The sequence below is a fragment of the Camelus ferus genome, chromosome 8, assembly GCF_009834535.1.
Source record: "Camelus ferus isolate YT-003-E chromosome 8, BCGSAC_Cfer_1.0, whole genome shotgun sequence".
Lineage (NCBI taxonomy): Eukaryota > Metazoa > Chordata > Mammalia > Artiodactyla > Camelidae > Camelus > Camelus ferus.
This window is the reverse complement of record NC_045703.1, coordinates 38,742,305-38,754,770: the sequence shown is the minus strand read 5'-3', so window position 1 is coordinate 38,754,770 and position 12,466 is coordinate 38,742,305. Positions and strand designations below refer to the sequence as shown.

At 33.0% G+C, this 12,466-nt stretch overlaps 1 long non-coding RNA gene across 6 annotated transcripts in view; it reads right to left on the bottom strand.

Annotated features, from left to right (window-relative positions):
* LOC116665363 overlaps nucleotides 1-9,619 on the bottom strand; it is a 34,770-nt gene extending 25,151 nt beyond the window's left edge. For 4 of the 6 annotated variants that reach the window (XR_004321946.1, XR_004321945.1, XR_004321949.1 and 1 more), the window contains exons 1-2: nucleotides 9,333-9,619; nucleotides 3,603-3,869 (exon numbers count right to left, since the gene is read on the bottom strand). This is a non-coding gene — a long non-coding RNA (uncharacterized LOC116665363). Of the gene's footprint in view, nucleotides 1-3,602; nucleotides 3,960-9,332 lie in introns of all 6 variants that reach the window. The other 2 variants (XR_004321947.1, XR_004321944.1) reach the window with 2 other exon arrangements.
* Between the last annotated feature and the right edge of the window lie 2,847 nt (nucleotides 9,620-12,466).

The following is a 12,466-nucleotide window of genomic DNA, read 5'->3' as shown; positions in this document are numbered from 1 at the left end:
GTTTATTTGATCTTTCAACATCTCAGTTTTCCTATTTGAAAAAATATAGAAGTTAGACAAAATGACTACTGCTTTAAGTCTGTATTGCTGTTAATAACTGACAACTCTATAAAGTTAGTTTATAGTCAAGACTTTCTGAAACTCTAAAATCAAAACATCAACTCCAGAGGCAAACAGCTAAGTAACTTTCCTGTATTACTGTAGAGTTTTATGACATTGGAAAACGTCTATTGTGAGACTTGCATAGCATCGCTGCAGATTGCTAGGAGACAGTAAATGTTTTTACAAGCCTAAAGCCTTCACTTTTTCCTACTGCTATCTACTGCAAAAAAAATTTGCACAGTTACTGGTCCAAACATACTCCTTTTATTGACTCAGAGCAATAGATATAACTTTTAAAGATCTAAATTGAAGAAAAGCAAAAGCTGCTTATTATCATTTAATCCATTTAGCAGATCAATGAAAGGAAGGAGGGGAAGTTTAAACAAATTCCAACATGAAATGTCATTGGGGAGCTAACCCAAGCACAGCTCTGGTTGACAGATCTACTGAACACAGTGGGCTCTAAAAAGCAAGGAGGTGAAACTGTCTTCCAGATTGTAGAAACAAGACCACACCTGAATACACCCACTCTCTATTAAAGAATTAAACACCTACCTCATTATAAAAACTTCCCTTTATGCAAATGACCCAGGTTGCTTCAACCTTAAATGAACATAATTAACATTCTCTCAATAGATGCACATATCTCTCCCCAGAGTTTTTTTCTAGGTTCCTGTAATCATAGATCATTGCTTCTCAAAACAGCCAACAATAATCCTACCCTTTTTCCTACAATTAACTTTCAGATTTAAATTATTCTGTTGTAGAAACTGAAGAATGAGCCAGACAAACTGGTTAGCCATGGGACCAGGAAAATTCTTCTAAAGTTGATTAAATTGCTGTCTTAAAAATATATACCTGGTAATAACATAGAATTAAAGTGAATCAAAGCAATTAAACTGAATGAAAGAGCATAATAGATGTGATCAAAATTCGCAAAAAAATTCAAGATTTTGCACTGACTCTATTCTGCCTATTATTAAGTTTAAAAAAAAAGTAGCAGAATACATAATATATCCCAGTTACTAGGTTCTTAAAATAGGCTATATGTGCAACATTAAATATTACTCATATCCTTACAAATCCACATAGATAAAAATTTAGTTATGATGCTGTTTTGAAAGTAATAGGGGGAGTGGTAATACCTCAGTGGCAGAGCATATGCTTAGCATGCACAGGATCCTGGAGTCAATCCTTAGTACCTCTATTAAAAATGTAAAAAGAAAGAAACTAATAAAAGAAAATATTAATGTAAGTGTGCTACTGCAAATAATACAAAATTATTGAAAAATAAAAGAGTATTCTAAATCTTAATCTGCCTCATCTCTATTTAATGAGTGTTTGACCACTCAGTATAAAAAGCAAATAAAAAAATTTATCATCTCAATAGAATAAAGATGCCATCAATGTCAATGCACTGCCATTTCATGGCTGGTATACCAACAAGTCAGTAAATGTTCACAATACTTCATGTTGTATTTTTATATCTGGTAGTAGGCCCAGAAATGCCCTATAAAGATAGCAAGAATACTAATTAATAAAGGTTAGGAAAAAAAATGTTGGAACAGGTTAGAGCAATCCAAGTAACAGGATAATTTAACAGGAATGCTGAAAGTTCCATGCCTCTAATATGCCATGGAGGTACAGAGCCTCTGGCATGCAAAGGGCTGTACTTAAAAAAACAAAAAATGCCTTTGTAAGATGCTTAACAAAGAAGCTTTCTGACTCCTTTTTTTCCTGAAAAAATTAGAATAAAAATTGTGGTTATTTTTAAATTAAATATATACAATTATATATATAGAGAGAGAGACAGAGATTTTAGAACAGTACTTGGCACAGAGTAAAAAATTAAAAAATACTACCAGTAACTATTACAGTTTTGGTTTGTGGGAGGACATGGCAAGAGGAAAAAGGCAGATGAGAAAATTATTTTTCCATGAAACTCTCTTTCATGAAAGCACAAAAAATGTTCTATGTTACATGGAAGTAATATTGTCTTTTGGACCACCTCACTGGCAAGTAGTTTAAGTTGGATGGAGAAAATGAGATAAGGCATTAAGAGGTGCAAGGGTGAATGCACAAACACAACCAGAAATATACAATGGCAGAAGTTTCAGTCTCTTTTCATTGGGGCTTTACAGACTCCATCTTCATACCCACATACACGTAATATTTTTTGTTAAATTTTCAATGTAAGAGTAAAAAAATTTTAAATAGGTTTATTTAGTTTAGGGGCTTATTCTTTTGTGATTGTATACTTTTTAACATCTTTCAAGCCACACAATTACACATTTCAGATGTGTCTAAGAAGTAAAATATATAGCTTGTCCACTTTTCTTTATTATCTTCACGTGAGAAAATGAAGGATTTTATTCACGAGTGAAAACATTTACCATTGAGTCCCACTTTGTTTTAAATAGTGTGGAAAGCACTGAAAATTCAAAGATACAAGCAGAGTGCTTATCCTCAATTAAATCTCTTAATTTATAGAGTGCTAAATTATCTTTATGTATCAAAGAACAGTATAGAAGTTTCATCTTCAGCAACCAGAATGACATTCTTTATGTTGAATATTAGAGATGACTCAGAAGAAAAGGCAAAAAAAAATTTATTTAGAAAAAAAATGAAGTAAAACTATAGTGTACTACGAGACAAAAAATAGAAAAGATTTTTTAAAAAGAGAATTCAAGCTGACAGGTATGTTGAGAGTTAGGAATATAAAAGAGAAAAGAATTGTGGTTTTGATAATGATGTTTATTTAAAAATACATTTAAGAAGAAAAATAACAATCTCAGTTTTTTAACTTTGGAAAATAAATTATGAGAAACGTAAGATGAACTATCCAGAGAAGTCAGGAGATTAGAATCAGACCGAAGGATATGTTCTGAAATGGCATATTGAAGCTTCATTCTCACCCAGTAATTTCTGTTGAATGGTGGAATGAAATGAGATCATCTTGGTAATTAACAACGGTGGAGCAAGAGGAATAGGCATAGTTCCCATGTGAGTAACAAAATGCTAAGTGTGTGAATATAGTCATCAGTCTGTGATACCATAAGAAGATTGTAAAGTTTAAAACTAATAGAAGTTATACATTACAGGCACTGTTCTTATAGAAATGGCAAAAAAAAAGCAAGTCAATTAAGTAACATTTAATTGCATGTATTTGTTTCCAGAGTTTCCACAGCAAAACACTGGTTAAATAAATTACATAAATACATTAGCATTTCGGAAGTGCAGTAGTCTCCCCTTATCTGTGGGGGATACCTTCCAAGACCCCCAGTGGATACCTGAAACTGAGGATAGTACCAAACACTACATACACTATGATTTTTCCTATACTTACATAGCTATGATAAAGTTTTATTTATAAATTAAGCACAGTAAGAGGTTAACAACAATAAATCATAATAAAATAGAATAATTGTAATAACATATTTTAACAAATTTATGTGAATGTGGCCATTCTTTCTCAAAATATCTTATTGAACCATACTCACCCTTCTTGTGATGATGAGAGATGATAAAATGCCAACCTGCTGAGATGAAGTGAGGGGAGAGATGTAGGCACTGTGTCGTAGCACTAGATGCACTGACCTCTGACAATATGTCAGGAGGATGATCAGCTCCAGGTGATCTTGGATCATTGAGCCTTGATGTCACTGGTTGGATGTTAGGAGCCGATGACATGAAGACTGGGGAATCCCGGGGAGGACAGAGCAGGAGGGCGAAAGACTTCATCAGGCCCCTCGGAACAATTGAAAAACCTATGGGTTGTTTATTTCTGGAATTTTCTATTTAATATTTTGGGACCGAGGCTGATCTAGGATCTCAAACTGAAACCGAGGAAAGTGAACCTGCAGATAAGGAAGAACTACTGTAAAAGTTGTTTCCCTGCAAGGGGATTGTATCACTTTAATTAGATCTTCATATTCTAGAGTCTGAGCCTAGAAATCAGAGAGGAATTTAAAATTAAGCCATAGAAGACTGGGTTAACTAACTCAAAAGAGACTGAGGTATAACTTCATGGCTAACGTGTTTGTGTGTTGTTTATATTTTGGAACCAGTAAACATGTGTGGCAGAGCTCTGTTCTTTTCACATAGACTGGACTCCATGGTAAATCAGTTTATGACTGGACGGTTGAGCACGAAGGAGGAATTGGTTATGGAGCCGAAATAGCTACTGGCACTAGCTTCCAAGAGTCTGAGGCCACCATCTACACCAAGTGAATAGGACGCCTGCCTTAACTCACTGGTCACATGCCAGTATCTGACTCACTGAGATTTTTCTTTTCTGTTTTCCAGCTAAATATCTCTTCAGTTTTAGCTTTCCATACATTTCACAATTGATTATATTTGAGTTTACTAGACATTCCAGTGAAGAATGTTTTTGTTTTGGGTGTTCTCAATATCTTTAGCTAAAATTCAAACCAACTTTTTTTTACTCCCATAGATAACCGCTCTTACTGAATAATTGTAGATTTTACCAGTTTAACTCTCAGAGGCCATCTTTTTTCCTAATTTCCAAGTGCTTGGAGTGGCATACGTTCTTTATTTTTGGCTGTGCAACAAGCTTTCAAATAGAATTTGATTGGGGAAAATAAAGTGTACATTTTTTCTTATTTAGTTAATAAAAATATGCTACATTCTACATACATTTTACACTCTACTCCACAAAATATCTTTGCATCCCTGAAATCAATGTACCTACATACTGGGAAGTAGTGAAAATGCAAATATTAATGACTAAAATTATATCCATTCATGAAGTAGATAGTGGTGCCATTCATAGCCTACAGAATTTCAGTTAAGGAACAGTTTGGGGGGAATGCAATTAATTTTATCTTGAACATGTTGTATTTTGCATTCCTTTCAGATGTCCAAGCATTTTCCTGGAGATAGTTCTGAGCCTAAAGGAGGGAATTCTTGATAGCAACATATGCTTCCCAAAGACCAAGCAAGGATAAAAAATTGTGCCTTTGTTATGACTATTTATCTGATCAATGATCACATGAGAATGTTTCGTCCTGAACATGCAGCAGAAACAAGATTTCACTGGATGGAAGAGTAAACGGGACATGTTTAAACAGAGAAGAAAAGAGATTTTTTTTTTTCCAAAAAGTTTGGCTATGAAGGGGAGGAGAAAGAAAATCAGGTTGTTACTAGACAGAGGTTGAAGTGAGAAAGGTTGTTTTTTGTTTGTTTTGAGTTCTTTATGGGAGATACTTACAGGCTTAAATACTGAATGAAAGCCTAAAGAAAAGATGTTGAAGACGCTGCAGACAGTATCTTAAAATATTAACATTACAAATATTTGCACAGAGACTAGACAGATTGATGTCATTTTATGCATTACCCAAAGCTAAAACAAAACTATGTGATGTTATCCAAGAAGGGTGGTTTTCGAAAAAAAAAAAAAAAGACAGAACCAAACCAAACCAGAGCGGCAAGCATGATAAACTCAGGAGAGTCACACACGGGCTCCAGGTGTCGTGGTTGGAGTTGTTTTATTGTGCCAGGAGGGGTCTCTGCACTATCCCCAGGTGCTTCTCTGGGGGCGTGGGGCTCGCTGAGTGCTCACGGAAAGTCAGGAGCGGAGCTCTGCACGTGCTGTGGGAGTGGACTGTGCTTCAGTTTGGTCTGTGTACCTAGATGATTCTCACCCACCTTGTGTAGCTATCCGAAGAAGCCTTTGATACTCAACACTGCTATATGTTATATATGCAGGTTGTTAGGAAAGTAAATCATAGGCATTCTCAACACAAGGAAAGAATTTTTTTCTATTTCTTTAATTTTGCATCTATATGAGATGATGGATATTCACTAAAATTATTGTGATTATTACTTACAATGTATGTTAAGTCAAATCACTATGCTGTACACCTTTAAACTTATACAGTGCTCTGTATCAATTATATCTTAATAAAACAGAAGAAAATAGAAAAGAAAGAAAGTTAAAGGGAATAAGTGACAAAAAAGAAAACAAAGAAGCCTTTGACTTTGACTTCATACTTTTGATTTTCTAAAGAACAGTTATCCATATTTAAAGTTTGGAATCCAGATATATGAAGATATTAAAGGCAGCAGAATTCAAGAACAGCTAAGTACAAGTTAGATTATAGTTTTGGAAAAAGAAACCATGCAAAACCTTTAAAAAGAAAGCATTAATAGAAGAGAGAGAGACAGTTAATAATGCATAAAAAACAGAAACGATCTTACTCAGCTTATAACATTTTTATATTTGAAAGCTCCCAAAAAGCTAAGGATAGTTCATCACAGGCAAAGCTGATAACTATAAATAAAAACTGAAAAAAATCTGCCTAGTCTCAAAGACAAGTACATATTCAGCTTGCTAAAGATAACAAAATTCTTTGACAGTGAAATGAAACCTTGGCAAGAACAGTTGCAGTTGGATGAAATGACCACACAAATTGCAAAATGAAACACCAAACAAAAGATGGCACTGAGAGTGTTAAAATGTAAGATTGAGTAGTGTTCATAATGGCTCAAGAGAGCAATCAGGTTTCAATACCTGAAACTGTTGTAAAATTAAAAAAGATAAAGTTGGTAAAATTTTATATTCAATTTTTCAATTCCTTTTTCTTTAACCATACACTTTAGCCAATTTAACATATTCTGTATCAATATTTAGCTTTGGGAAACCCAAACAGTTATAAAAGCACATACTTCATTTATTTTGTGTTTAGGAAATACTGAGGATCAGAATAATCCTTGCAAGTAGAGCAGTGAACCATTTTACCTTTTCCTAAAAGTAGATCGTTTGTTTACACTGGATAACTTATGTGGAAAAATTATTCTTATTTCCTTATAGTATGGAGGTAGGAGTTTGGTTTTCTAAATCGACTCAAATTATAGAAGCCACAACGTTCTATGATAGTATAATTTTTTAAAAACAGAGTAATCTAGGTAAATTCTGCTTCTTACATATAATTCATATTGTATTCAGAGTTAATGGCTGTGGATGTGATTGCTGGTTTCAGTTGCAACACTTTATAAAAGGAACTGAAACATTCATAAACATTTTCCTCATTGTCTTTTCTTTTTCCTAAAGTAAAACTAAAAATTTATGAGAAAATTGTAACCTTTGCTTAAAACAAAACAGACAAACCTGAGAATTTTCTTAGGATACCATTGATTCATCCTTTTTTTAGCTTCACGGAACAATTTGACAGAAAGAGGATATTAATAATGCCTTAATTCCTATAGGGTACTTTTTGCTTATTGACTGATTGGAAAAGGCAAACATGATGCATGCTTCTTATATAAGATTAGTTATGTTTCTTAGATAAGATTACCTATCAAGAAAAAGAAATGTTTAAAGAGCAAGTACAAATTTCTAAATGACTTGATACCTTCCTCTCATCAAATAAGATATCATGAGTATAGTAAAAATATTAAAATATTTTAACACAAAAATAATCTCTTAAATTATCTTACTTATCTCATAAAATTATCTATGACTATCCGGTTACAGTGTTGTTCGATTAGTAAATCTTTAACCATTACAAAATAATATTAATATCCATCCCAAATTTTCACTTTATTCAAATTAAAGAGAAATTAAAGAGTCACCAGACATTTGTACAAGTTTTCATACTATGTTTAGAGTCCAACCTAAATTTTTATGATAGAAAAAAAATACCATTTTTCAGTGATTAATTTCATATTATAAGGTATGGTTGAAACTTAATTGTATTTCCATAAGAATCAAAGAAGTTACTCAACAGAAGTAAGTTTTAAATATTTAATCCATAGTGAGATGTTAAAATTATGGTATTAAAATGTGTCTTGAATTTTCAAATTGACAGTGGAAAAATTTATCCCAGACAACAGTTACAGAATTTTATTGGGTTTTCAAGATCAGCATAACCAATTGCCTAAATCAAATGGCTATTTGATTAAAAGTAAGAGTGAGCATAATTTTCTCCCCAACCCAAGTCTTCTCTTTGTCATTTGCTAACAGCATGTCTACTTTGGAAGAAGATCTTTAATGGGGCCATTTGAACTTGATGTACTGTATCAGAATTATCTGAAACCTCCTCCCCATTATAAAATTTGGAATATATATTTGGAGTAACATTCTTCCTGTAAGTTAAAATTGTCAATAGGCATAAAGTATCATATTTTGTGATTTCATATATAAATTTCTCTGAATTATGTGTGTTCCAAAATTTTATTTTTAAGTAGATTTTTAAAATAATTGAACGTATTTTTTCCATACAAATGGTAAGAGCTTATTTTTAAGGAAGGAAAAAAAAAGATAACAATACTGTTTCTGGGCATGTGGGTATAGCTCAGGGGTAGAGCACATGCTTAGCATGCATGAGGTCCAGGGTTCAATCACCATAAAAAAAAAATACTATTTCAGAAGTGTCAATAAAAAATAAGCAAAGGATTGGAAAGAAAAATATAATAATTTATTATGAACAGTGGTTCTGGAGGGAAAACACGTGTAACTAGAAAACAATTAAGAAGATGTTTGTAGAGGAGACAGTGTTACATTTCTAAGCACAGTAATAGTTAATTTCTGATTCTCCCTTTATGATCTTAAATTCAAAATAATTACTAGATACACACACACACACACACGGAGCTCAAGAACATTAGCAAATACATCCTCCATTCTTAAACCTGTCTACTAAAAGACTCTAAAGCAATGATACCCCCAGAATTGCTTGAAGAACTGACTGATTCTGGGGCTGGTATGGGCAGAATTAAATTTGAGCCTTGACATCTTGTGGTGCCAGAAAGTAAAGAAGTGCTCAAGAAGTGATAGAGATATACAAGCAGGACACAGAAGCCAGCTTGAAGGGGAACCAGAGGCCAAATTTGGGACAACTTGATTATCAAATTAAGACTGTGACAAATGAATTTAACTGTATTACAAATGTAGGACATAATCTCTCTGAAGTAGATGCAGAAAAAGGAGCTGACCTAAGTAACTCTGGGAAACAATATTTTGACTGGAAACTGTAAGGCTAAAGACAAAAGAACTGAGCGTAAGTGTTGTACTCAGCTATGCCATGTGGAAGAAATGTGCACTAACATATCTGTGATCTGAGAGGTGCCAGTACCTGGTAAGTTAATATAGGAAAACACAAGCCTTTGTCAGCAACTAACTAAAATGACAGGTACTAGCTTTCCTAATATGACCCAACTCAACCCAGTGAATTCTCATTGTTCCCTGGAAAAACAACTCCAGAAATTACCTGATGATCTGATGTCCTGTGTTAGTCTTGGTCATTGGGTTGGCCTAACAAGCAGGATGTCTGCCAGGAAGAAGAGCTTCAGTTGCTTTTGAGGCCCATGCTTTGGAATCCCACATTTTGGTATCCTTAGAAAATCTAGCTGATTTATGTTTAAGTGCCTTCTCACCTTAATACACAGTGTCCTACCTTGAGTTGAGAAATCAGCCAGTTATCCCTAAGCAGCCTTAGATGTCAAAATCTATCATAATTCATCTTACAAACAAGTTAAACAAGTTGCAAAAGTTTGATTTCATCCTCACGACACGTATGCATAGTAACAAATTGTGAACTTGGCATGGCAAGGTAGAGCATAAAATGAAAAGAATTGGTCATCTAAAGTTCTCTCTGCAATGGGACTGGATCTCAAAGTAAAGAATTTTTAGAGCATGAATAAAAATGCTTAAGATTAACTCCTTGCTTTTCTTTCCTATTCTGCTCCTTCTTGTTCAAGATATTACTAAATCAGTGAAATGTTTTTGAACTCTTAACCTTGATTTCATAAACATTATTATCTCTAGCTTCCCATCTTCTCACTTTTCCCCTGGACTCAATTCAGAAGACAGAGAAAAGTGTCTTCATCTGTTGCTCAAACCACAGCAAGCCCAAGTCTTCATGGCATTTCTTATTTTTTTGCATTAAATCCAGGTGGTTTACCAGAAAATAAGTTATTTCCTCAAAATTACCTCTTAAACTGAATGAAGGTATCAAGTAGATTTAGTTTCTAGATTTGTTTTCAGAGAATACTGATATCGAAAAAAGTTGAAAATTATACATAACTTCAGAAATTATTGATTTATGTAAGAGTTTTATGTTTGGTAAGAGACTGTGACCCAAATATTTGGATTTAGAAAAACTTTTGTTGTTTTTGGAAAGTTTAAGAATCTAAGGAAACATCTGGAAGAATAAATAGGTAAGACTATTTTATAAAAGTAGATCTTGAAATAGTAGACTAAGTACTAAAAAGTCCTTCTGGATATTAAAATCTATTCTGAAATTAAAATAACTTTTATGATGCCGTTATAACATGAAACACAGTTCAATAAAATAGATTTGATGGAGCAGAACTGACTCTAGTATATGTAAATTATAATATAATATGGGAAGCATCACAAATCAATCAGAAACAGATGGACAAGTCAAAAAATTGTGCTGACCAAAAAATTCAGCGTCATAGAAAGTTGGGAAGAGACTGTTAGAGCCTTAAGAGACACAACAAAGTATAACATACAGACTTTGTTTGGTCTCAAATGCAAAGAAATCAGTTGTAAAAAGGCACCCCTGAGCTATTGGGAAGATCTGAATATGAACTGAGTACTAGTTGATATTAAGAAATTATTTTTTTTACCTGTGATAAAGGCATGGTAATTATATTTTGAAAAAGAGTGTATCTTTCTTGGGTGGAAAAACATACTAGATTATTTACAGTTGAAACAACCAGATATCTGGGATTTGTTTTAAAATATTTGAGATTAAAAAAGAAAAAAAGATTGAAAGAGAGAGAGATGAAATAAGAAAGACAAAATAATCATTGGTAAAGTATGGAAATTCATTATATTATTTTTGCTATTTTCATGTAGTTTTTAAAATTTCTATAACAAAACGTTTTTTAAAAAACACTGGAATCATTTCTTCAAATAAGTCTTACACTGAAACAAGATAAAAGGCAGAGTGTTTTGATGGAGGAAGAGAGAGAAGAGAGCTACAAACTTCTAGTTCTTCACCCTTTCCCAAGAGAGTCCCTGAAATGTCTCTGTGAAACATGGTGTGAAAACTGCGGCCTCTGGTTCAGCTCCCTCAGCTGACAGCAGAGGCTCTCTCCAGGCACCATAGTGTCGGTGCTGACTGTCCCCACCCCACAGCTGACCTTTTTATAAGAGTGTCCTCTGCACTCACCTCCCTGTGCAACCCCCTCCTCACCTGCCCAGGTAGCCAACTCCCTTATACACACTTACTTCACCCCTCCCTTTGCCCTTGGTGCCTGAGAACTTGGCAGATATGTTACTCATCTTTTGATTTTTTGTCTTTATATGCAGAATATTTTATCGTAGAACTAACCATAGTCTTCATCTTAATAAAGGATGGTTTCAAAAAAGACAATAGTGTAGAGGCAATTGGTCAACTAGTCAGAAAAAAGGTCAGTAGATGCGTTAACATATGTCCTACTCCAAAGATGCAGGAGTGGTAAAACATCAAATGTAAAGTAAAAATAAAGCCATTAAATGAGCAGCTGAAATAAAATTGAGGTTGAATATCAAATCTCTAGGTGGAAGATATGATTTTCTAATCTTGAAAGTAAAGACCAAAATTTTTAGTATACAGAGTCTAAGAAATTTCATCCCCAAAACATACAAATGTTTTAAAGGTTAAAATCACATAATAAGCTAGAAAAAGAGCCATAGCAAAAAAAGACAAGTGGTTAAACTTTTTATTATAAAAAAGCTCTTAAAAATACTGACTACAAATGAGCAAAAGGCAAAGCTCACAATAGTCTTTTCATATGAAAAAAGTATCATAGGCATATCTATATAAATATATAATTCTTGTAATCATTAATTAATAAAATGCAAGTTAAAAAAATGAGAATTTTCACCTGTCAAAACAATTAAGATGCCTCAACTATAATTCTCACTAGGTTCAAAAATGTCTTTAAAACATTGAAATCTTTGACTCTAATTCTTAGAATTTATCCTAAATAAACAAATTTCATTTAAAAAAATTAAGTTGTTTATTAAATGTTACTTATCATAGTAAAAAATTGAAAGCAAACTAAATGTTGAACAATGGAAGAATGATTAGATAAAAAATGGCTCAAATGCTCAATGACATTTAAAAAGATTCTGTTAATGCAAAACCATTCACACTTTAAAATTAAGCCTAAAAAAATATTGAAGGTTGTAGATATTTATATAAAAACTATCACTAATATTTTCAAACTAAAAGCCTACCTATTCGTATTTTCAAAAAAACCCAAAATCTCTACATTTAGTCATTCTTTCCTTTGGATGTTGAGATTAAATTATTTTTTTCTTCTTTCTTGTTTTTTCTTAACTTTTAAATGTCTTTCAAACTTTCTCTAAGAAATATTCACTACTTTT